Consider the following 27,638-nt stretch of genomic DNA (forward strand, 5'->3'; position numbering starts at 1 on the left):
TGGAAACCATAAAAATACTAGAAGATAGTGTAGGCAGTACAATCTTTGACGTAAGTCTTAAAAATATATATATTTCTGAATCTGTCTCCTCAGCAAGGGAAACAAAAGCAAAAATAATCAATTAGGACTACATCAAAAGCTTTTGCACAGCAAAGGAAACTATCAACAAAATGTAAATACAACCTACTGAACATGAGAAAATATTTGCAAATGACGTCTGATTAGGGGTTAATATCCAAAATATATGAACAGCTCATACAACTCAATATCAAGAAATTAACACTCCAATGAAAAAATGGGCAGAAGACCTGATTGAATATTTTTCCGAAAAAGATATATGGATGACTAACAGGCATGTGAAAAGATGTTCAACATCACAAATCAGGGAAATACAAATCAAACCCACAATTAGACATTGCCTCAAACCTGTCAGAATGGCTATTGTCAAACTTCCATAAATAACAAATGTTGGTGAGGATGTGGAGAAAGAGGAATCCTAGTACACTGTTGGTGGCAATGCACTCTAGTGCAGCCGTTTTGGAATACATTATGGGGGTTCCTCAGAAAACTAAAAACGGGACAACCATGTGATCCAGAAATTTCACTCCTGGGTATATTTCTAAAGAAAATGAAAGCACTAATTGAAAAGATACATGCACTGCTATGTTCCAAACAACATTGTTTACAATAGCCAAGCAATGGAAGCAACCTTTGTCCTGCGACAGATGAATGGATAAAGAAGATGTGGTTTATGTATATAATAGAATATTTCTCAGCCATAAAAAAGAATGAAAATTTGCCATTTGTAGCAACATGGATGGACACTGGAGGGTATTATTCTTAGTGAAATAAGTCATAAAGAGAAAGACAAATATTGTATATTATCACTTATGTGTAGAATCTGAAAAATAAAATGAATGATTAAATATGACAAAATCAAAACACCCTCACAAATGTAGAGAACAAACCAGTTTCTACCAGTGGAAAGGGAAATGGGGTAGGGGCAAGTTGGAGGTAGAGGATAAAGAGGTACAAACTACTATGCCTAAAGTAAACAAGCTGCAAAGATACATTGTATAGGGAATGTAGCCAGTATTTTATAATAACTTTAAATGGAGTATAATCTATATAAATATTGAATCACTGTGTTGTACAACTGAAATTAATGTATTTTAAATCAATTAAACTTTAATTAAAAATTATAAAAAGTAATGAAAACTATTATTTTTCAGTGTAGCATTGAATGTAAACCTAATGAGACCAGGAGAACCATATCAATTTAATTTATATTGCTTTTAAAATAATGAGCTAGGGGGGATAAAGATGGCAGTGAAGTAGAGAGACGTGGAGTGCATCCCTCTCCACAGATGCATTGGGAATGCACGGAAGGACACATTAATTCCCACAGAGAACCAGCTGAACACCAGCAGATGGCCTCGGACACCAGAAAGGACTGCGGGGAGCCCGACATAGCCGGTAGGGAGGCATCTACGAAGGCTCAAACAGGGTGAAGCGGCAGAGCTATGGCAGACGGGAGGGAGTGAGAAACATATGGAGGGTCCGCAGCACAGCTCAGCATTCCCGGACCGAGACATCGATCCGCGGCTGAACGGAGGGTCCAGGAGAGGGAGCGTGGGAACAGGAGAGCTGGTTCAGGGTGAGAAACATTGTTGCTGGTAGGGTGACGGACCGAGAGCACAGGAGGGAGGAGGTCTGCGGAAAGGAGTGCCCGTCCCTGAGAGCTGCCCGGCCATGATGGCGGCTGGAGGCTGCAGGCTCACGGGCGGGGGGGAGGAGCTGCGCATGAAGCCTCTCTCTCTCTTTCCGCGCCTCTGCAACAGGCAGTGGAGAGACGCCCTGCGGGCCACCTAAGGCGCTCGGGGATAACAAGCACCCTCAGGCACTCAGGCAGGGCTAGATTAAAACTCCTTGCAACGTCGGCAGCAGGGAGGCTGCCGAGAGAAAAAAAAACCAAAAAAAAAAAAAAACCAGCATCAAAAAGAAAAAAACCCTGAGAGAGGCCCAACTCTAAGACTTTCTGTGTACGCCTGAGCCACCAGAGCCCTCTGCAACAGGCACCTCCAAGCCTGACTGAAACAACAGTGTGCCACTGCTCACTCACTCCCAGGAGAAGGAGCCACTATTGTACCCTCTCCCTCCCCACACACCGAGGCTTACAGACGAACAATAAAGGAACCTCTGCTGGTCACAGAATAAAGCAAAAAAAAAAAAAAAAAAAAAAAAAACCCAACGCAAGGAGAAGGAAACTTACAGCTGAGACGCTAAGGAAACAGAAATAGTAGTATCAATACCTATTGAACTGGTCCATTCTGGGATCATTTCTGGAATTTTTTTTTTTTCTTTCTCTCTTTCTCTTTTTTTTTTTTTTTGATTTATTAAATACGATCTTAGCCCTAAGGGATCTACAAGTTTTATAACATAATTTTTTAATATTTTTTAACTTTTTTTTCTTTTTTGCCTTTTTATATACTTCTATATCTAGCTAAGTTTTTGGTAGTACGGACAAAATATCTCTCATACTTTCCTTTCATTCCTATCTTTTATACATTTCTATTCCTTTCTTTTTATTTGCATATTTCCAACCACATTATGCTCTTCTGTTCCCCTTTCTTCCAGCCTTTTTAAGTTTATTTTATCTTAACATACTTGTAAGCAACACTATCGGTCTGCTCAGACTCCTTGCTTTATTCTCCAGATGATGCACTGCCTTGGTATTTAATATTAGGCTTTTGTCTTTATCTTAGTTCTTAGTACAGTTGTCTAATTACATTCTGAGAATCTCCATTCTCTCTGGTGGTACTCCAGCTCATTTCTATATTTGATCCTAGCTTACAAAATCTCCCTGGATTGATGTTTGTATGTGTAGGGTGTTATTTGTTGTTTGTTTGCTTTTGCTTTTGTCTCTGATTTGTTCTGTTTCAGTTGTCAATTTCTGCTAGGTTTCTCTTTGAATATCTGATAGCACACTGGGGTTCCGTCAGGTCTTTCTAGAGCCTTATGTCCTAATGGATTCAGTAATTGTGTGTCTTATACATGTATGTGTTTCCTAGACTTAATATTTGTTTAATCCAATACTTGGACATTAGTCTGAGGCTTGGACAGTCTTCTATAAACACCTCTATCGCCAGGACAAGCAACCCCAAAAGTTTGGACAACCATGAGGAAACAAAGAAACACCATGCAGGCAAAGGAGCAGGAAAAAACTTCACAAGACCAAATAAATGAGGAGGAAATAGGAAAAATGCCTGAAAAAGAATTCAAAGTAATGAGAGTAAAAATGATACAAAATCTTGATAACAAAATAGAGAAAGTACAAGAAACAGTTCATAAGAACTCAGAAAAACAAACAGCAATGGATAACAAAATAACTGAAATTAAAAATACTCTAGATGCTATAACCAGCAGAATGACTGAGGCAGAAGAACGAATAAGTGAGTTGGAAGATAGAATGGGGGAAATAACTGCCACAGAGCAGGAAAAAGAAAAAAAAAATAAAAAGATTAGAAGACAGCCTCAGAGACCTCAGTGATACCATTAAGCGTACCAACATTCGAATTATAGGCATCCAAGAAGAAGAAGAAAACAAGAAAGGGTCTGAGAAAATATTTGAAGAGGTTATAGTGGAAAACTTCCCCAACATGGGAAAGGAAATAATTCACCAAGCCCAAGAAGCACAGAGAGTCCCACACAGAATAAACCCAAGGAGAAATACACCAAGACACATATTAATCAAACTAACGACAATTAAACACAAAGAAAAAATATTAAAAGCAGCAAGAGAAAAGCAACAAACAACATATAAGGGAAAACCCATAAGGATAACAGCTGACCTTTTTACAGAACCCCTGCAGGCCAGAAGGGAATGGCAGGATATACTGAAAGTCCAGAAAGAGAGAAAACTACAGCCAAGAATACTCTACCCAGCAAGAATCTCATTCAGATTTGAGGGAGAAATCAAAAGCTTTCCAGACAAGCAAAAGTTAAGAGAATTCATCACCACCAAACCAGCCCTACAACAAGTGCTAAAGGAACTTCTCTAAGTAGGAAACACAAGAAAAGGAAAACACCTACAAATACAAACTCAAAACAATGAAGAAAATGGTAATTGGAACACACATGTTAATAATCACTTTAAATATAAAGGGCTTAAATGCTCCAACCAAAAGACACAGACTGGCTGAATGGATACAAAAACAAGACCCTTCTATATGCTGCCTACAAGAAACCCACTTCAGACTAAGGGATACATATAGACTGAAAGTAAAGGGATGGAAAAAGATATTCCATGCAAATGGAAGTCAAAAGAAAGCTGGAGTAGCAATACTCATAGCAGACAAATTAGACTTTAAAGTAAAGACTATTAAAAGAGACAAGGAAGGACACTACATAATGATCAAGGGATCCATCCAAGAAGAACATATCACAATGGTAAATATCTATGCCCCCAATAGAGGAGCACCTCAATACATAAGGCAAATGCTAAGAGCTATAAAAGGGGACATCGACAGTAACACAATAATAGTGGGAGACTTGAACACCCCACTTACATCAATGCACAGATCATCCAAACAGAAAATAAATAAAGACACACAAGCTTTAAATGACACATTAGACCATCTCGACTTAATTGATATTTATAGGACATTCCATCCAAAAATGACAGAATACGCTTTCTTCTCAAGTGCACATGGAACATTTTCCAGGATAGATCACATCTTGGGGCACAAATCAAACCTCGGCAAATTCAAGAAAATTGAAATTATATCAAGCATCTTCTCAGACCACAACGCCATGAGACTAGAGAGCAATTACAGGAAAAAAAACTGCAAAAAATACAAACACATGGAGGCTAAACAATTCACTCTTAAACAACCAAGGAATCACTAAAGAAATCAAAGAGGAAATCAAAAAATATCTAGAAACAAATGACAATGAAAACACAACAACCCAAAACCTATGGGATGCAGCAAAAGCAGTTCTAAGAGGGAAGTTTATAGCAATACTGTCCTACCTTAAGAAACAAGAAAATTATCGAATAAACAACCTAACCTTACACCTAAAACAACTAGAGAAAGAAGAACAAAGAAACCCCAAAGTGAGCAGAAGGAAAGAAATCATAAAGATCAGAGCAGAAATAAATGAAAAAGAAAGGAAAGAAACCATAAAAAAAATAAATAAAACTAAAAGTTGGTTCTTTGAGAAAATTAACAAAATTGATAAACCATTAGCCAGGTTCATCAACAAAAAAAGGGAGAAGATGCAAATCAACAGAATTAGAAATGAAAAAGGAGAAGTCACAACGGACACCTCAGAAATGCAAAACATCATGAGAGACTACTACAAGCAACTATATGCCAATCAACTGGATAACCTGGAAGAAATGGATACATTCTTAGAGAAATACAATCTTCCAAGACTGAACCAGGAAGAAATAGAAACCATGAACAGACCAATCACAAGTACGGAAATTGAGGCAGTGATCAAAAATCTCCCAACACACAAAAGCCCCGGACCAGATGGATTCACTGGCGAATTCTATCAAACATTTCGAGAAGAGTTAACACCTATCCTTCTCAAACTCTTCCAAAATATTGCAGACGGCAGAGCACTCCCAAACTCATTCTACGAGGCTACTATCACCCTGATACCAAAACCAGGCAAAGATGTCACAAAAAAAGAAAACTACAGACCAATGTCACTGATGAATATAGATGCAAAAATCCTCAACAAAATACTAGCTAACAGACTCCAATAGCACATTAAAAAAATCATACACCATGATCAAGTGGGGTTTATCCCTGGGATGTAAGGATTCTTCAATATACGCAAATCAATCAACGTGATACATCATATCAACCAATTGAAGGATAAAAACCATATGATCATCTCAATAGATGCAGAAAAAGCTTTTGACATAGTTCAACATCCATTTATGATAAAATCTCTCCAGAAAATGGGCAGAGAAGGAAATTATCTCAACATAATAAAAGCCATATATGAGAAACCAAAAGCCAACATTGTTCTCAATGGAGAAAAACTGGAAGAATTCCCTCTAAGAACAGGAACAAGACAAGGGTGTCCACTCTCACCATTATTATTCAACATAGTTTTGGAAGTTTTAGCCACAGCCATCAAAGAAGAAAAAGAAATAAAAGGAATCCAAATTGGAAAAGAAGAAGTAAAATTGTCCCTCTTTGCAGATGACATGATATTATACATAGAAAACCCTAAAGATTTTACCAGAAAACTGCTAGCAGCAATTAATGAGTTTAGTAAAGTAGTAGGATACAAAATTACTGCACAGAAATCTCTTGCATTCCTATACACTAGCAATGGAGGAGCAGAAAGAGAAATTAAGGAAACTCTCCCATTCACCATTGCAACCAAAAGAATAAAATACCTAGGAATAAACCTGCCTAAGGAGGAAAAAAGACCTGTATGCAGAAAACTTTAAGACATTGATGAAAGAAATCAAAGACGACACAAACAGATGGAGGGACATACCATGTTCCTGGATTGGAAGAATCAACATAGTGAAAATGTCTGTACTACCCAAAGCAATTTACAGATTCAATGCAATCCTGATCAAATTACCAATGGCATTTTTCACAGAACTAGAACAAGAAATCTTACGATTTGTATGGAAACGCAAAAGACCCCGAATAGCCAAAGCAATCTTGAGAAGGAAAAATGGAGTTGGTGGAATCAGGCTTCCTGACTTCAAACTATACTGCAAGGCCATAGTGATCAAGACAGTATGGTACTGGCACAAAAACAGAAAGGAAGATCAATGGAATAGAATAGAGAACTCAGAAGTAAGCCCAAACACATATGGGCACCTTATCTTTGACAAAGGAGGCACGAGTATACAATGGAAAAAAGACAGCCTCTTCAATAAGTGGTGCTGGGAAAATGGGACAGCAACATGTAAAAAAATGAAATTAGAACACTTCCTAACACCATACACAAAAATAAACTCCAAATGGATTAAAGACCTACATGTGAGGCCAGACACTATAAAACTCCTAGAGGAAAACATAGGCAGAACACTCTATGACATACATCAAAGCAACATCCTTTTTGACCCACCTCCTAGAATCATGGAAATAAAATCAAGAATAAACAAATGGGACCTCATGAAACTTAAAAGCTTTTGCACAGCAAAAGAAACCATAAACAAGACTAAAAGGCAACCCTCAGAATGAGAAAAAATAGTTGCCTATGAAACAAAGGACAAAGGATTAACCTCCAACATATACAAGCAGCTCATGAAGCTTAATACCAAAAAAGCAAATAACCCAATCCACAAATGGGCAGAAGACCTAAATAGTCATTTCTCCAAAGAAGACATACAGATGGCCAACAAACACATGAAAAGATGCTCAAAATCACTCATCATCAGAGAAATGCAAGTCAAAGCCACAATGAGGTATCACCTCACACCGATCAGAATGGCCATCATCACAAAATCTGGAAACAACAAATGTTGGAGAGGGTGTGGAGAAAAGGGAACTCTCCTGCACTGTTGGTGGGACTGTAAGTTGGTACAGCCACTATGGAAAACAATTTGGAGCTTCCTTTAAAAACTACAAATAGAACTACCATATGATCCAGTAATCCCACTCCTGGGCATATACCCAAAGAAAACCATAATCCCAAAAGAAACCTGTACCATAATGTTTATTGCAGCACTATTTACAATAGCCAGGACATGGAAGCAACCGAAATGCCCATCAACAAATGAATGGATACAGAAGATGTGGCATATATATACAATCGAATATTACTCAGCTATAAAAAGGGATGAGATGGAGCTATATGTAATGAGGTGGATAGAACTACAATGTCATACAGAGTGAAGTAAGTCAGAAAGAGAAGGACAAATATTGTATGCTAACTCACATATACGGAATCTAAAAATGGTACTGATGAACTCAGTGACAAGAACAAGGACGCAGATACAGAGAATGGACTGGAGAACACGAGGTATGGGAGGGGGCCGGGGGGTGAAGGGGAAACTGAGACGAAGCGAGAGAGTAGCACAGACATATATATACTACCAACTGTAAAATAGTCAGTGGGAAGTTGTTGTATAACAAAGGGAGTCCAACTCGAGGATGGAATATGCCTTAGAGTACTGGGGCAGGGAGAGTGGGGGGGACTCGAGGGGGGGGAGTCAAGGAAGGGAGGTAATACGGGGATATGTGTATAAAAACAGATGATTGAACCTGGTGTCCCCCCAAAAAAATAAAAAATAAAAAAAATAAAAAAAATGAAATTATAAAAAAAAAATAATGAGCTATGTATTAGCATTCTTTGAAAGAAATATAATGAAATGAGTTTAGAAGTTTCCCCTCCTCTTCAATTTTTTGGGGGGAAATTTTGAGATGATTTTCATTATTTCTTTAAATATTTTGTAGAATTTATCAGTGAAACCATTTTTTCTCAGGTTTTACTTTGTTAGGAGGTTTGTGTTAATTGATTCAATCTATTTTCTCATTTGTGCATTAAGATTTTCCACCTCTTCATTATTCAGTTTTTATAGGTTGTGTGTTTCTGGGATTCTGTATATTTGTTCTAGGTTATCCAACTTGGTGATATATAATTGCTCACTTATGACCCTTTTTATTTCTGTGGTATCATTTTAATATCTCCTCATATATTTTATTCAATCTTCTTTTTTCTTAGTGAGGTAAGGGTTTTCCAAGTTTGTTCATTTTTATTAAAAAAATTCCATCTCAGTTTTGTTGATGTTTTCTATAATTTTTCTAGTCTCTATTTCATTTATTTCTTCTCTTAGCTTTATTTTTTCCTTCCATCTGCTAATTCTGAGCTTAGTTTGTTTTATTTTTAAATTCTCTTGAGTTATAGAATTAGATTGTTTATATTAGATATTTTTCTTTTCTTTTTAAAGATTTATTGAGGTATTGATGTATAACATATGTAAGTTTAAGGCAAACTATGTGATGATTTGATACACATTTTATGTATTACAAAATGATTACCATGAAATTTTAGTTAACACCTCCATTCCCTTCAAAAATTTGCATGTTTTGAGAGAAGGTAACATTTAAGGGCTACTCTCTTAACATTCAGGTATATAATACAGCATTCTTAAATTATGGTCAACATGCTGTATAATAGATCCCCAGAACTCATCACCTTATAGCTTGGAGTGTGTACCCTTTGATCAACATCACTCTATTACACCCACACCTCCAGCACCTGGCAACCACAATATTATTCTCTGTTTCTATGAATTCAGCTTTCATATATTTGCATATATGTGAGAACATAGAGTATTTGTCATTCTCTGACATTTCACTTAGCGTAAAATACCCTCAGGTTCCATCCATGTTGTTGTAAAAGGCAGGGCTTCCTTCTTTCTCTTGGCTGAATAATATGCCATGTTTTATTTCTATCATCTCTATCTCTATCTCTATCTCTATCTCTATCTCTATCTCTATCTCTATCTCTATCTATCTCTATCATCTCTATCATTGTTTTATCCACTCATCCACTGGTGAACACTTAGGTTGTTTCACATTTTGGCTATTGTGAATAATGCTGCAGTGAATCTGGGAGTGTTTAGTGTGTTAAGCATTTTTCGTTCTCAAAATTGCTTTAGCAAAAAAAAAAATTGCTTTAGCTCTTTCGGGGCTTTTGTGTTTCCATATGAATTTTAGGATTTTTGTTTCTATTTTGATGCAGAAACATGGGATATCTTTCCATTTATTTGTGTTTCTTTAATTTCTTTGACCAATAGTTTTGGTGTGAGATATCTCACTTTCTTGGTTAAGTTTATCCCTATCTATATTATTTTTGAGGCTATTATAAATGGGATTGTATTTCTTTTTAGATAGTTCATTTTAGTGTATAAAAGGCAATTGTTTTTGTGTGTTAATTTTGAATCCTGAAAATTTACTGAATTCTTTTATTAGTTCTAACAAGTTTTTGGTGGGATACTTCAGAATTTATATGTGTGTGTGTGTGTGTGTGTGTGTGTGTGTGTGTGTGTAAGATCATGTAAAAACCACAGATAATTTTATTTCTTATTTTCCCATCTGAATGGCTTTAAAAAATATTTCTTGTCTGATTGCATTTGGTAGAACATCCAGGTATATGTTGAATAGAGTGATGAGAATCAGCATCCTTGTTTTATTCCTCATCTTAGAGGGAAGGCTTTCAGTCTTCTACCATTGAAAATGATGTTTCCTATAAGTTGTTTTTTTTAAAATTTTATTTATGTATTTAGGCTGCATTGGGTCTTTGTTGCTACCTGCAGGCTTTTCTCTCTGGTTGTAATGAATGGGCGCTACTCTTTGTTGCAGCGCGTGGGTTTCTCATTGCGGTGGCTTCTCTTGTTGCAGAGTGGAGACTCTAGGCACTCAGGCTTCAGTAGCTATAGCATGTGGGATCAGTAGTTGTGGCCCGTGGGTTCTAGAGTGCAGACTCAGTAGTTGTGGCGCACGAGATTAGTTGCTCCACGGCATGTGGGATATTCCCAGACAAGGGCTTGAACCTGTGTCCCCTGCATTGGCAGGCAGATTTGTAACCACTGTGCCACCAGTGATGTCTCCTAAAGATAATTCATTTTTTAAAATTACTGTTATTGAGATATAATTGACATACAATAAACTGCATATAAGGTGTACAATTTGAATTTTTTTCTTATTACTAATGTATATATGGCAATCCCAATCTCCCGGTTCACCCCACCTCAAACCGCCCACCCTCTGCTTCCCCCCCTGATGTCCATATGTTTGTTCTCTACATCTGTGTTTCTATTTCTGCTTTGCAAACTGGTTACTCTGTACCATTTTTCTAGATTCCACATCTATGTGTTAATATACAATATGTGTTTGTCTCTTCCCAACTTACTTCACTCTGTGTGATAGTCTCTATGTCTTTCTACACCTCTACAAATGACCCAATTGCATTCATTTTTATGGCTGAGTAATATTCCATTGTATATATACATATATATATATACACACACACACACACACACACACACACACACACATACACTACCTCTTCTTTATCCATTGATCTGTTGATGACATTTAGGTTGCTTCCATGACCTGGCTATTGTAAATGGTGCTGAAATGAACTTTGGGGTACATGTGTCTTTTTGAATTATGGTTTTCTCTGGGTATATGCCCAGTAGTGGCATTGCTCAGTCATATAGTAATTCTATTTTCAGTTATTTAAGGAACCTCCATACTGTTCTGCATAGTGGCTGTATCAATTTACATTCCCACCAACAGTGCAAGAGGGTTCCCTTTTCTCCACACCCTCTCCAGCATTTGCTCTTTGTAGATTTTCTGATGATGCCCATTCTAACTAGTGTGAGGTGATAACTCATTGCAGGTTTGATTTGAATTTCTCTAATAATTAGTGATGTTGAGCAGCTTTTCATGTGCCTCTTGGCCATCCATATGTCTTCTTTGAAGAAATGCCTATTTAGGTCTTTGCCCATTTTTTGATTGGATTGTTTGTTTTTTTGATATTGAGCTGCATGAACTGTTTATATATTTTGAAGATTAATCCTTTATCTGTTGATTTGCTTGCAAATATTTTCTCCCATTTTGAGGGTTGTCTTTTCATCTTGTTTATGGTTTCCTTTGCTGTGCAAAAGCTTTCAAGTTTCATTGGGTCCCATTTGTTTCTTTTTGTTTTTATTTTCATTTTTCTAGGAGGTAGGTCAAAAAAGATCTTGCTGTGATTTATGTCAGAGTGTTCTTCCTATGTTTTCCTCTAAGAGTTTTATAGTGTCTGGCCTTACATTTAGGTCTTTAATCCATTTTGAGTTTATTTTTGTGTATGGTGTTAGAAAGTGTTCTAATTTCATTCTTTTACATGTAGCTGTCCAATTTTCCCAGCACCACTTATTGAGGAGGATGTCTTTTCTCCATTGTATATCCTTGCCTCCTTTGTCATAGATTAGTTGACGATAGGTGTGTGGGTTTATCTGTGGGCTTTCTATTCTCTTCCATTGATCTGTATTTCTGTTTTTGTTCTGTTACCATACTGTCTTGATTACTATAGCTTTGTAGTATAGTCTGAAGTCAGGGAGTCTGATTCCTCCAGCTCTGTTTTTTTTTTTTTTCTCTCTCAAGATTGCTTTGGCTATTTTGGGTGTTTTGTATCTCCATACAAATTTTAGGATTTTTTGTTCTATTTCTGTAAAACATGCCATTGGTAATTTGATAGGGATTGCGTTGAATCTGTAGATTGCTTTGTGTAGTATAGTCATTTTCACAGTGTTGATTCTTCCAATCCAAGAACATGGTATATCTCTCGATCTGTTTGTATCATCTTTGATTTCTTTCATCAGTGTCTTACAGTTTTCTGAGTACAGGTGTTTTACCTCTTTAGGTAGGTTTATACCTAGGTATTTTATTCTTTTTTATTTTGCAATGGTGAATGGGATTGTTTCCTGAATTTCTCTTTCTGATTTTTTGTTGTTAGTGTATAGAAATGCAAGAGGTTTCTGTGTGTTAATTTTGTATCCTGCAACTTTACCAAATTCTTTGATTAACTCTAGTCTTTTCCTGATGGCATCTTTAGGACTTTCTTTGTATAGTATCATGTCATCTGCAAACAGTGACAGTTTTACTTCTTCTTTACCAATTTGTATTCCTTTTATTTCTTTTCCTTCACTGATCATTGTGGCAAGGACTTCTAAAACTATGTTGAATAGTATTGGTGAAGGTTGAGATCTTTGTCTTTTTCTTGATCTTAGAGGGAATGCTTTCAGCTTTTCACCATTGAGAATGATGTTTGCTGTGGGTTTGTCATATATGGCCTTTATTATGTTGAGGTAGGTTCCCTCTATGCCCACTTTCTGGAGACTTTTTATCATTAATGGTGTTGAACTTTGTCAAAAGCTTTTTCTGCATTGATTGAGAAGATCATATGGTTTTTATTCTTCAATTAGTTAATATGGTGTACCACATTGATAGATTTGTGTATATTGAAAATCCTTCCATCCCTGTGATAAATCCCACTTGATCATGGTGTATGATCCTTTTAATGTGCTGTTGGAATCTGCTAGTATTTTGTTGAGGATTTTTGCATCGAAATTCATCAGTGATATTGGTCTGTAATTTTCTTTTTTGTAGTATCTTTGTCTCTTTTTGGTATCAGGGTGATGGTGGCCTTGTAGAATGAGTTTGGGAGTGTTCCTTCCTCTGCAAGTTTTTGGGAGAGTTTGAGCAGGATGGGTGTCAGCTCTTCTCTAAATGTTTGATGGAATTCACATGTGAAGCCATCACCTCGTGGACTTTTGCTTGTTGGAAGATTTTTAATGACAGATTTAATTTCATTACTTGTGATTGGTCTGTTCATATTTTCTATTTCTTCCTGATTCAGTCTTTGAAGATTATACCTTTCTAAGAATTTGTCCTTTTCTTCCAGGTTCTCCATGTTATTGACATATAGTTGCTTGTAGTAGTCTCTTATGATGTTTTTTATTTCTGTGGTGTCCATTTTAACTTCTCCTGTTTCATTTCTAATTTTATTGACTTCAGTCTTCTCCCTCTTTTTCTTGATGAGTCTGGCTAAAGGTTTTTGAATTTTATTTATCTTCTCAAAGAACCAGTTTTTAGTTTTATTAATCTTTGTTATTGTTTTCTCTGTTTCTATTTCATTTATTTCTGCTCTGTTCTTTGATTTCTTTCCTTGTACTAACTTTGGGTTTTGTTTGTTCTTCTTTCTCTAGTTTCATTAGGTGTAAGATTAGATTGTTTATTTGGGATTTTTCTTGTTTTTTGAGGTAGAATTGTATTGCTATGAACTACCCTCTTAGAACTCCTTTTGCTGCATCCCATAGGTTTTGAGTAGTCGTATTTTCATTCTCATTTGTCTCTAGGTATTTTTTATTTCCACTTTAATTTCTTCAGTGATCTCTAGGTCATTTTGTAGCATATTGTTTAGCCTCCATGTGTTTATGTTTTTTACAATTTTTTTTACTGTAATTGATTTCTGATCTCATAGCGTTGTGTTTGGAAAAGATAATTGATATGATTTCAAATTTCTTAAATTTGCCAAGGTTTGACTTGTGACCCAAGATGTGATCTATCCTGGAGAATGTTCCATGTGCACTTGAGAAGAAAGTGTAATCTGCTGTTTTTGGATGGAATGTCCTATAAATATCAATTAAATCTGTCTGGTCTATTGCTTCATTTAAAGCTTGTATTTCTTGATTAATCTTTTGTCTGGATGACCTGTCCCTTGGTGTAAGCGGGGTGTTAAAGTCCCCCATTTTTATTGTCTTACTGTCAATTTCCCCTTTTATGGCTGTTAGCATTTGCCTTATATATTGAGATGCTCCTATATTGGGGGCATACTTATTTATAATTTTTATCTTCTTCTTGGATTGATCCCCTGATCATTATGTAGTGTCCTTCCTTGTCTCTTGCAATATTCTTTATTTTAAAGTCTATTTCACTTGATATGAGTATTGCTACTCCAGCTTTCTTTTGATTTCCATTTGTATGGAATACCTTTTTCCATCCCCTCACTTTCGGTCTCTACGTGTCCCTATGTCCGAAGTGTAATTCTTGTAGACAGCATATATACAGGTCTTGTTTTTCTATCCATTCAGCCAGTCTGGGTCTTTTGGTTGGTGCATTTATTCCATTTACATTCAAGGTAATTATTGTTATGTATGTTCCTATTACCATTTTCTTAATTGTTTTGGGTTTGTTTTTGTAGGTCCTTTTTTTCTCTTGTGTTTCCCACTTAGAGAAATTCCTTTAGCATTTTTTGTAGGGCTGGTTTGGTGGTGCTGAATTTTCTTAGCTTTTGCTTGTCTGTAAAACTTTTGATTTCTCCATTGAATCTGAATGAGATCCTTGCTGGGTAGAGTATTCTTCTTTGTAGGTTCTTCCCTTTCATCACTTTAAACATATCATGCCACTTCCTTTCAGGCTTGCAGGGTTTTTGCTGAGAAACCACCTGTTAACCTTATGGGTGTTCCCTTGTATGCTATTTGTCATTTTTCCCTTGTTGCTATTAATAATTTTTCTTTATTTTTTATTTGATTACTAAGTGTCTTATATGTTTCTCCTTGGGTTTGTCCTGCCTGGGACTCTCTGCACTTCCTGGGCTTGGGTAAGTATTTCCTTTCCCATGTTAGGGAAATTTTTGACTACAGTCTCTTCAAATATTTTCTCAGATCTTTTCTCTCTCTCTCTTCTTCTGGGATCCCTATAATGCAAATGTTGGTGCATTTAATGTTGTCCCAGAGGTCTCTTATGCTGTCTTCATTTCTTTTCATTCTTTTTTCTTTATTCTTTTGCATGGCAGTGATTTCCACCATTCTGTCTTCCAGGTCACTTATCTGTTCTTCTGCCTTAGTTATTCTGCTCTTGATTCTTTTAGTATATTTTTCATTTCAGTTATTGTCCTGTTCATCTCTGTTTGTTTGTTCCTTATTTCTTCTTGGTCTTTGTTAAACTTTTTTTACATCTTCTCCATTCTTTTTCCAATGTCCTGGACCATCTTTATTATCATTCTGAATTCTTTTTCTGGAACGTTGACTCTCTCCACTTCATTTTGTTGTTTTTCTGGGGTTTTATCTTGTTCCTTCATCTGGTACAAATCTTCTGTCTTTTCATTTTGTCTATCTTTTTGTGGTTGTAATTTTCTTTCCACCAGCTGCTGGATTATAGTTCTTCTTGCTACTGTTGTCTGCCCTCTGGTGGATAAGGCTATCTAAGAGGCTTGTGTAAGCTTCATGATGGGAAGGACTGGTGTTGGGTGGAGTTGGTTGTTTCTCTGGTGGTCAGAGCTCTGTAAAATTTTAACCTGCTTGTCTGCTGATGTGTTGGGGCTGAGTTCCCTCCTTGTTGGCTTTTTGGCCTGAGGTGCCCCACCACTGGAGCTTACAGGCTCTTTGGTGGGGCCAACAATGGACTCTGGGAGGGTTCATGACAATGAGCACTTCCTAGAACCCCTGCTGCCAATGTCCCTGTCCCCATGGTGAGCCACAGCTTCCCCCACCTCTTCAGGTGCTTCAGAACCAGCAGGTAGGTCTGTTTCAGTCTCCTACGGGGTCACCACTCCTTCCCCATGGGCCCTGGTGTGCACACTACTTTTGTGTGCCCTTCAAGAGTGGAGTCTCTGTTTCCCCCAGTCCTGTGGAAGTCCTGCAATCAAATCCCATTGGCCTTCAAAGTCTGATTATCTGGGGATTCCTCCTCCTGTTGCCGGACCTCCAGGTTGGGAAGCCTGATGTGGGTCCCAGAACACTCACACCAGTGGGTGGAGTTCTGTGGTATAACTGGTCTCCTGTTTGTGAGTCACCCACCCAGCAGTTATGGGATTTGGTTTTATCATGATTGTGCCCCTCCTACCATCTCATTGTGGCTTCTCCTTTGTTTCTTGATGTGAGGTGTCTTTTTTGGTGAGTTCCAGTGTCTTCCTGTCAATAATTGTTCAGCAGTTAGTTATGATTCCAGTGCTCTTGCAGGAGGAAGTGAGAGCACGTCCTTCTCTGCCATTTTGAACCAATTTCTCTCCTATAAGTTGTTTATTTGAGACCTTTCTTTTTCTTAATGTACACTTTAAAAAATCAGTATGGTCTTGGTCCTTAGCATTGCTTTTACTGTGTTCCATATATTTTGCTATGCTCTCTTTCTATTTTCTTTTCTTTCAAGATAATTTTTGATTTCCCTTTTGGTTTCTTCTTTGTCACATTGGTTGTTCAAGTGTGTGTTGTTTAAAATATCATATATTAATACATACATGTGGAATATAGAAATATGGTACATATCAAGCAGTTTGCAAGGCAGAAGTAGAGACACAGATATAAAGAACAAACATATGGACACCAAAGGAGGAGACTGATGGGGGCTGAGGTGGGATGAATTGGGAGATTGGGATTGCCACATATACATTACTAATAAGAAAAAAATGAAATTGTACTCTTTAAATATAAGCAGTTAATTGTATGTCAATTATATCTCAATAAAAGTTCTTAAAAAAGAATGTGTTTAACTTATTAATATATATACTTATTAATTTTTCAATTTTTCTGCTGTTTTTATGTAGTTGTATACCATTTTGGTGGGAAAAGATAATTCATATGATCTCAATGCTCTTAAATCTGCTCAGTCTTATTTTGTGATATAACACATGAACTATCCTGGAGAACGTTCTCTCAGAACCAGAGATAATGTGTATTCTGCTACTGTTTAATGGAATGTTCTGAATATACCTAAGTCCATTTTATCTAAAGTATAGTTTAAGTGCAATATTTTCTTTCTTTTTTCTTTTTTTTTAAAATTTATTATTGTTTTTTGGGGTACACCAAGTTCAATCATCAGTTTTTATACACATATTCCCGTATTCCCTCCCTCCTTCGACTCCCCCCCCACCCTCCCTCGAGTCCCCCCCACCCTCCCCATCCCAGTCCTCTAAGGCATCTTCCATCCTCGACTTGAACTCCTTTTGTTATATAACAACTTCCCACTGGCTATCTATTTTACAGTTGGTAGTATATATATGTCTGTGCTACTCGCAATATTTTCTTATTAATTTATGGTGTGGGCAATATATTCATTGTTGAGAGTGACATATTAAATTCCCTGCTATTATTGTATTGCTGTCTATTTCTCCTTTTAGATATGTTAGTATTTGCTTAATATGTTGATGTGATTTGATGCTGAGTGTATATATTGCGTTGGACAAAAGTTTGTTCAGGTTTTTCCATAAGATATTACAAAAAACTGAAAAAACTTTTTCCCCAATCCAATATTTTTAAAATTTATTTTATTGTGGATAGTTGATTTACAAGATAATATGAGATTCAGGTGCACAACATAGTGATTCCCAATTTTAAAGTTTATATGTTTATGGTTATTATAAAATATTAGCTATATTCTCTGTACTGTACAATGTATCCTTGTAGCTTGTTTATTTTATACATAGTAGATTGTAGCTCTTAATCCACTACAACTAATTTGCCCATACTCCTTTCCCTCTCCGAACTAGTAAGCACTAGTTAGTTCTCCATATCTGTCTCTCTTTCTTTTTTCTTATATTCAATAGTTTGTTTTACTTTTTAGATTTCAGAAAAAAGTGATATCATACAGTATATGTCTTTCTCTGTCTGGCTTATTTTGTCAAGCATAAACCCCTTCATGTCCATACATGTTATTGCAAATGGCAATTTTTTATTCTTTTCTATGGCTGAGTACTGTTCCATTGTGTGTGTGTATATATCTATATCTATATCTATCTATCTATCTATCTATCTATCTATCATCTATCAATATCTATCATCTATCTATCATCTATCTATCTATCTATCATCTATCTATCTATCTATCATCTATCATCTATCTATCTCTATCTCACACCTTCTTTATACAATTATCTATTGACACATAGGTTGCTTTCATATCTTGGCAATTGTAAATAGTTCTGCAATGAACATTGGTGTGCATGTATCTTTTCAAATTAGTGTTTTTGTTTTCTTCAGATATATACCCAGAAGTGAAATTTCTGGGTCATGTGGTAGTTCTATTTTTAGATTTTGAGGAACCTCCATACTGTTTTCCACAGAGGCTGCATCAATTTACATCCCTATTAATAGTGTACAAGTGTTCCCTTTTCCCCACATCCTCACCAATATTTGTTACTTGTGGTCTTTTTGATGAAGCCATCTTGGCAGGTGTGAGATAATATCTCATAGTTTTGATTTGCATTTCTCTGATGATTAACCACGTTGAGCATCTTTTCTTGTGCCTATTGGCCATCTGTAATTCTGTGGAAAAATGTCTATTCAAATCTTCTGCTCATTTTTTATGGGTTGTTGTTTATTTTGATGTTGAGTTTCATGAGCTGTTTATATATTTTGGATTTTAATCCCTTAGGGGTCATATCATTTGTAAATATTTTCTCCCTTTGTGTAGGTTTTCTTTTCACTTAAATTAAGGAAACAATCCCCTTTACCATCACATCAAAAAGAAGAAATATCTAGGAATAAACCTGTACTTGGAAAACTATAAGACACTGATGAAAGAAATTGAAGATGACACAAACGTATGGGAAGATATACTGTGTTCTTGAATTGGAAGAAGTAATATTGTTAAAATAACCATACTAGCCAGGGAAATCTATAGATATAACACAATACCTATCAACACACCAAAAGTATTTTTCACAAAACTAGAACAAATAATTTTAAAATTAGTATGGAAACACAAAAGACCCCAAGTAGCCAAAACAATCTTGAGAAAGAACAGAGCTCGAAGAATCATGCTCACTTACTTCAGACTATACTACAAAGCTACAGTAATCAAAACAGTATGGTACTGGCACAAAAACAGACACACAGATCAATGGAACAAATAGAGAGCCCAGAAATAAACCAAAATACTTATGGTCAATTAATCTATGACAAAAGAGGCATGAATACACCATGGAGAAAAGACAGTCTCTTCAATAAGTGGTGCTGGGAAAATTGGGCAGTTGCATGTAAAAGAATGAAATTAGGGCATTTTCTAACACCACATACAAGAAAATCTCAAAATGGGTTAAAGACCCAAACATAAGAACAAGAACCAAGAAATTTCTAGAAGAAAACAGGCAGAACACTCTTTGACATAAATTGTAGCAATATATATATATATATATATATTTGGATCTGTCCCCTAAAGCAAAAGAAGTAAGAGCAAAAATAAACAAATGGGACCTAATTAAACTTAAAAGCTTTTGCACAGCAAAGGAAACCATTAACAAAACAGAAAGACAACCTACAGAATGTTTCAAGATTTCTTTTTTTTCTTTTTTTGTCTGCTTGGCTTGTGGGATCCCAGCTCTCTGACCAGCAATTGAACCTGGGGCCTCAGTAGTGAAGGCATGGAATCATAACACTGGATCACCAGGGAATTCCCTCAAGATATTTTTTGATTTCTTCTTTGGCCCATTGATTGTTTAGGACTGTGTTTAATTTCCACGTTTGTAAGTGTTCCAGCTTTACTTTGTCATTGATTTCTAGTTTCATTCCATTGTGGTTGAAAATACTTGATTTTGTAACTGAGTAGGGCCCAATGGAGCCTTCATGGGACAGGTCACTTCCCTCCCCACTCCCGCCCAATGTCCTCCAACTGCCTCTTGTTTGTAGAGAAATTTTAGCTTCCTAAGCTTTCCTCAAGTTCCAAAGAAGAAATTTAATCAGAGAAATGAGAAAATGCCAAAGCAAAGGAAAAATAGTCAAGCAAGACAAAATAATAATAGTTTAGCCATTAAAAAAAGTCAAGGACATTTAGTTCCTATTCAAGGGCTCTGCATAATAACTACATGATGACCAGACTGTAGCCATGACATAAGCTGCTCCATCTTACACAATTCCAATAACTGGCCTCAAGGAAATGGGAACAAACCAACCCTGGAATTGAAGATTAACTGTACTCAGTCAAGATTACTGATCAGACCACTATATGACCAATTTCAAGATGACTGTCAGAGCTGACTGTGCTTTTCTACACTTAGCAACCTCCCTCTTGCCTATGCACCCCTGAAAACCCCCTTTAAAAACTCTTGTTCCCTGATGGGCAGTGAGGATTTGGTTCCTTGGCACATGAGTTTACCTTCTGCTGAGGATTGCCAGCTACCTCAATAAAGCTTTCTTTTCTTTTACACAACACATCTCTCAATACAGTAAGTCCCCTACATACAAACGAGTTCCATTCCAAGAGCATGGTTGTAAGTCCAATTTGTTTGTAAGTCCAACAAAGTTAGCCCAGATACTCAACTAACACAATTGGCTATATAGTACTGTACTGTAATAGGTTTATAATACTTTTTACACAGATAATACATAAAAGTAAACAAAAAAAGAAAACATTTTAAATCTTACAGTAAAGTACCTTGAAAAGTACCCTAGTACCATACAACAGCTGGCATATAGGGACTGGAATTGAGTAAATAGGCAAGAAGAGTTACTGACTGGAGGAGGGAGTGGAGGTGGGAGACAGTAGAGCTGACAGTAGAGCTGTCAGCAATAGGAGACGGAGGGCAAGCTGCAGTTTCAATAATGCCTGACGTTGATGGCACAGGTTCTGGTTCCTTGCTGGTTTCAATTCTATCTCCCCTCTTGAAAAAATGATCCAGTGATGTCTGGATAGTAGCTCTTTTTTTCTCATCATAGATGACACAGTAGCACTGGATTGCATTCTGAAAGGCTGCTGTAACCTTCATGGACCATTCTACACTTGGGTCCTGTACCTCAAGTCTAACAGTGCCTCCTCAAATAAAGAAAATCCCCTTGACATTTCCTGCTTCATGAATCTCTTTGGTTCTTCTGTTACTTCTTTTTCTTGTCTCTCTTTTTCCTTTCTCTGGGCCTCCAATTCCATCAGGTCTTCATTAGCAAGCTCCTCATGTTGTAGAGCAAGGAGTTCAATGAAGTTGTCCTCTTGCATATCTAGCTCCAGTTTGTCCCTGAGGGTCACTAAGTGGCTAAAGACCTCTGTGGACTCCTCATCCACTTTCTCAAATCCACAAAAATCATGAACAAACTGCAGGCAAAATTCTTCCAAACCCCATTCATGGTGACAGCTGGAACCTCACACCAAGCAAAGTGAATGTTTTTTATGACCTTGTAGATGTTATAGTACTTCCAAAATTTTCCCAAGGTCGTTCCTGATTCATCACTTGCCTTTACTGTCTGATGAAAAGTGGGACATAGATAGTATTTCTTGAAAGTCGCTATAACTCCCTGGTTCATAGGTTGGGTGAGTAACATAGTATTTGGTGGCAGACACACTACTTTGACATTGGGATAAAAGTTATCCATGAATGAGGGGTGGCCTGGAGCATTGTCAAGCAGGAAAGTATGTTGAATCGGATGTCCTTTTCCAAGCAATATTTTTCTACCTCCAGGATAAAGTGATGGAAAAACCAGTCCTGGAAAATTGCCTGTGTAACCCAGGCTTTGGGGTTACTCTTCCACACAACAGGAAGAGAGCACTTGGCTATGTTTTTAAGGGATCTTGGGTTCTCTGAATGATAAACTAAGAGAGGTCTCAGCTTCGCATTGCCAAAAGCATTGCCACCAAACAAGAGTTAGCCTATCCTTTGCTGCTTTATAGCCTGGCATCAACTATTCTTCCTTAATGATGTAACTTCAGCCTGACATCCTCTTCCAGTACAGTCCTGTCTCATCCACATTAAAAACCTGCTTGGGTAAATACGTGCCTTCATCAATAATTTCTCAAAGCATTTCAGAAAATTGCTGGGCAGCTACCATATCTACGCTCACTGCCTCACCACTTACTTTTACATTGTGAAGGTTGGCTCTAGCCTTCAACCAATGGAACTAGCCATGGCTGGCATTAAAAGAGGTGCCTTCTGATTCTTCACCATGTTTCTTCTTCAAGTCTTTATAAAGACTTTTAGCTTTCTCTTGAATCAGCATTAAGCTGAGTGGGACTCAATGCTGATGCTGATCCTGCATCCACACACTGAGAAATTTCCCCATCTCCTCCATCACTTTCCCACACTTCTTCAATATTATTGTAGACATCATTGGCACAGCAGACTTCACATATTCCATGATCTTGTCCTTGTTCTTCAGAATTGTGCTGATGGTTGAATGATTTATGTTATAAGAACAAGTGACATCTACCATCTTTTCGCCTCACTGCACTCTCTCAATTATTTTTACTTTTGTTTCTGTCATTATCATTTAGCACTTCTTAGCAGCACCAGCTACATCACTGCAGCTTTTACGCTTGCTTCCAGACATCCTGGGATTGAAATAAAGATACTGTACTACTGTACGCTATACAGTACTGAAAGTACACAAAAGTACGACCACTTGTAGAGGGTGCATGCATGTGACAATGTATGCCAGACATGTGAACTAATTTATGTGACTGGACATGTGAACGCATGTTCACATCTTTGAAAGTTCACAACTTGAACTTTAGTATGTAGGGGAATTACTGTAGATTCATTTGTATTATTTCTTAGATTCCACATATAAGTTATATCATATAGTATTTGTCTTTCCCTGTCTGACTTCACTAAGTATAATATTGTCTAGCTTTATCCATGTGGCTGCCAATGACAATATTTCATTTTTTTTGTAGTGGATTTACAATATTGTGTTTGTTTCAATTGTATGGCAAACTGATTTGAATATATCCAGATAGATGATAGATAGATAGATAGATGATAAATAGATGATAGATTTGTATTTGTCTGACACTTCACTAAATATAACATCCTCTAGATCAATCCATTTTGCTTCAAAAGGCAATATTTCATCCTTTTTAACGACTAATATTCCATTGTATATATATACAATATCTTCTTAAGCCAATAATCTATTGATGGGAACCAGGGTTGTTTCCATGTCTTGGCTATTGTAAATAATGTTGCAATGAACATTGGGGTCTGTGTATTTTTTCAACTTAGAGTTCTTAACTTTTCCTGTTATATGCCCAGTAATGGATTCACAAGATCATATGGTAGCTCTATTTTAGGTTTTAAAGCAAATTCCATACTGTTTTCCACAGTGGCTGCACCAACTTACATTTCCACCAACAGTGTCCGTGGTTTTTTTTTCTCCACACCCTCTCCAACATTTATTAATTGTATAATTTTTTAAGCTCTTTATTGGAATATAATTGCTTTACACTCTTGTACCAGTTTTTTTAATTAATTAATTAATTAATTAATTAATTTTATTGGCTGTGTTGGGTCTTTTTTGCTGTGCGCAGGCTTTCTTTTAGTTACAGTGAGTGGGGGCTACTCTTCGTTGTGGTGCGCAGGCCCCTCATTGCTGTGGCTTCTCTTGTTGCAGAGCACGGGCCCCAGGAGCATGGGCCCCAGTAGTTGCAGCACATGGGCTCAGTAGCTGTGGCTCATGGTCTCTAAAGCGCAGGCTCAATAGCTGTGGCTCGGGCTTAGTTGCTCTGCGGCATGTGGAATATTCCTGGAGCAGGGATTGAACCCATGTCCCCTGCATTGGCAGGTGGATTCTTAACCACTGGACCACCTGGGAAGCCCTCTTGTACCAGTTTTTGAGGTACACCAAAGTCAGTCAGCTGTATTTATACACATATCCCCATATTCCCTCCCTCCTGTGACTCCCCCCCACCCTCCCCATCCCGGCCCTCTAAGGCATCATCCATCATCAACTTGATCTCCCTTTGTTATACAGCAACTTCCCACTGGCTATTTTACAGTTGGTAGTATATATATGTCTATGCTACTCTCTCACTTCGTCCCAGCTTCCCCTTCACCCTCCACCCCCCAACCTTGTGTCCTCCAGTCCATTCTCTGCATCTGCATCCTTATTCTTGTCTTGTCACTGGATTCATTAGTACCATTTTTTTTTTTTTTAAGATTCCGTATATATGAGTTAGCATACAATATTTGTTTTTCTCTTTCTGGCTTACTTCACTCTGTATGACAGACTCTAGGTCTATTCACCTCATTACATATAGCTCCATTTCATTCCTTTTTATAACTGAGTAATATTCCGTTGTATATATATGTCACATCTTCTTTATCCATTCATTTGTTGATGGGCATTTAGGTTGCTTCCATGTCCTGGCTATTGTAAATAGTGCTGCAATAAACATTATGGTACATGTTTCTTTGGGGATTATGGTTTTCTCTGGGTATATACCCAGTAGTGGGATTACTGGCTCATATGGTAGTTCTATTTGTAGTTTCTTAAGGAACCTCCAAACTCTTTTCCATAGTGGCTGTACCAACTTACATTCCCACTAACAGTGCAGGAGAGTTCCCTTTTCTCCACACCCTCTCCAACATTTATTGTTTCTAGATTTTTTGATGAAGGACATTCTGACCAGTGTGAGGTGATACCTCATTGTGGTTTTGACTTGCATTTCTCTGATGATTAGTGAAGTTGAACATCTTTTCCTGTGTTTGTTAGCCATCGGCAGGTCTTCTTTGGAGAAATGTCTATTTAGGTCTTCTGCTCATTTGTAGATTGGGTTATTTGCTATTTCTTATTAAGCTGCATGAGCTGCTTGTATATTTTGGAGATTAATCTTTTGTCCATTGCTTCATTGGCAAGTATTTTCTCCCATTCTGAGTGTTGCCTTCTTGTCTTGTTTATGGTTTCTTTCACTGTGCAAAAGCTTTTAAGTTTCATGAGGTCCCATTTGTTTATTCTTGATTTTATTTCCATTATTCCAGGAGGTGGGTCAAAAAGGATCTTGCTTTGATGTATGTCATAGAGTGTTCTGCCTATGTTTTCTTCTAGGAGTTTTATAGTGTCTGGCCTTACATTTAGGTCTTTAATCCATTTTGAGTTTATTTTTGTGCATGGTGTTAGTGAGTGTTCTAACTTCATTCTTTTACATGTAGCTGTCCAATTCTCCCAGCACCACTTATTGAAGAGGCTGTCTTTTTTCAATTGTATATTCGTGCCTGCTTTGTCAAAGATAAGGTGCCCATGTGTGCTTGGGCTTACCTCTGAGTTCTCTGTTCTGTTCCATTGATCTACCTTTATTTCTTGTGCCAGTATCATACTGTCTTGATCAGCATAGTCTTGTAGTATAGTTTGAAGTCAGGAAGGCTATTTCCACCAACTCCATCTTTCCTTCTCAAGATTGCTTTGGCTATTTGGGTTCTTTTGCATTTCCATACAAATTGTAAGATTTCTTGCTCTAGTTCTGTGAAAAATGCTATTGCTTATTTTGATAGGGATTGCATAGAATCTGTAAATTGCTCTGGGTAGGATAGGCATTTTCACAATCTTGATTCTTCCAATCCAAGAACATGGTATGTCCCTCCATCTGTTTGTATCGTCTTTGATTTCTTTCTTCAGTGTCTTATGCTTTTCTGCATACAGATCTTTTGCCTCCTTAGGCAGGTTTATTTCTAGGTATTTTATGCATTTTGTTGCAATGGTAAATGGGAGAGTTTCCTTTATTTCTCTTTCTGCTCTTCTGTTGTTAGTGTATAGGAATTCAAGAGATTTCTGTGCATTAATTTTATATCCTGCTACTTCATTAAATTCATCAATTAGTGCTAGCAGTTTTTTGGTTGAATCTTTAGGGTTTTCTATGCATAATATGTCATCTGCAAAGAGTGACAATTTGACTTCTTTTCCAATTTGGATTCCTTTTATTTAATTTTCTTCTCTGATTGCTGTGGCTAAAACTTCCAAAACTATGTTGAATAATAATTGTGAGAGTGGAGGCCTTTGTCTTATTCCTGTTCTTAGAGTGAATGCTTTCTGTTTTTCACCATTTAGAATGATGTCGGCTGTGGGTTTCTCATATATGGCTTTTATTATGTTGAGGTAATTTCCTCTATGCCCATTTTCTGGAGGGTTTTTATCATAAATGGATGTTGAATTTTGTCAAAAGCTTTTTCTGCATCTATTGAGATGATCATATGGTTTTTATCCTTCAGTGTGTTGATATGATGCATCACATTGATTGGTTTGCTTATATTGAAGAATCCTTGCATTCCAGGGATAAACCACAATTGGTCATGGTGTATGATCTTCTCAGTGTGCTGTTGGATTCTGTTTGCTAGTATTTCATTGAGGATTTTTGCATCTATATTCATCAGTGATATTGGCCTGTAACTTTCTTTTTTTGTGACATCTTTGTCTGCTTTTGGTATCTGGGTGATGGTAGCCTCATAGAATGAGTTTGGGAGTGTTCGTCCTTCTGCTCTTTTTCGAAGAGTTTGAGAATGATAGGTGTTAGCTCTTCTCTAAATGTTTGATAGAATTCGCCTGTGAATCCATGTGGCCCTGGACTTTTGTTTGTTGGGATATCTTTAATCACAGCCTCAATTTCTGTACTTGTGATTGGTCTGCTCATATTTTCTATTTCTTCCTGATTCAGTCTTTGAAGTTTATAGCTTTCTAAGAATTTGTCTGCTTCTTCCAGGTTGTCCATTTTATTGTCTTGTAGTAGTCTCTTATGATGCTATTTCTGCAGTGTCCATTGTAACTTCTCCTGCTTCATTTCTGATTTTAATGATTTGAGTCCTCTCCCTCTTTTTCTTGATGAGTCTGGTGAAACGTTTATGAATTTTGTTCATCTTCTCAAAAAACCAGCTTTTAGTTTTATTGATCTTTGCTATTGTTTTCTGCCTTTTTATTTCATTTATTTCTGCTCTGATCTTTATGATTTTTTTCCTTCTGCTAACTTTGGGCTTTGTTAGTTGTTTTTCATTAGGTGTAAGTTTAGATTGTTTATTTGCTATTTTTCTTGTTTCTTGAGGTAGGATTATATTGCTATAAACTTCCCTCTTAGGACTACTTTTGCTGCATCCCATAGGTTTTGGATCATTGTGTCTTCATTGTCATTTGTCTCTAGGTATTTTTTGATTTCCTCTTTGATTTCTTCAGTGATCTCTTGGTTATTTAGTAGCACATTGTGTAGCCTCCATGTGTTTGTGTTTTTACAGTTTTTTTTCTGTAATTGATTTCTCTTTAAAAATTATTTATTTATTGACTGTGTTGGGTCTTTATAACTCTACATGGGCTTTTTCTAGTTGCAGTGAGTGGGGGCTACTCTTCGTTGTGGTGCACAGGCTCCTCATTGCTGTGGCTTTTCTTGTTGCAGAGCAAGGGCTCTAGGCACATGGGCTTCAGT

The sequence above is a fragment of the Hippopotamus amphibius genome, chromosome X (genome assembly GCF_030028045.1).
Source record: "Hippopotamus amphibius kiboko isolate mHipAmp2 chromosome X, mHipAmp2.hap2, whole genome shotgun sequence".
NCBI classification, from domain to species: Eukaryota; Metazoa; Chordata; class Mammalia; order Artiodactyla; family Hippopotamidae; genus Hippopotamus; species Hippopotamus amphibius.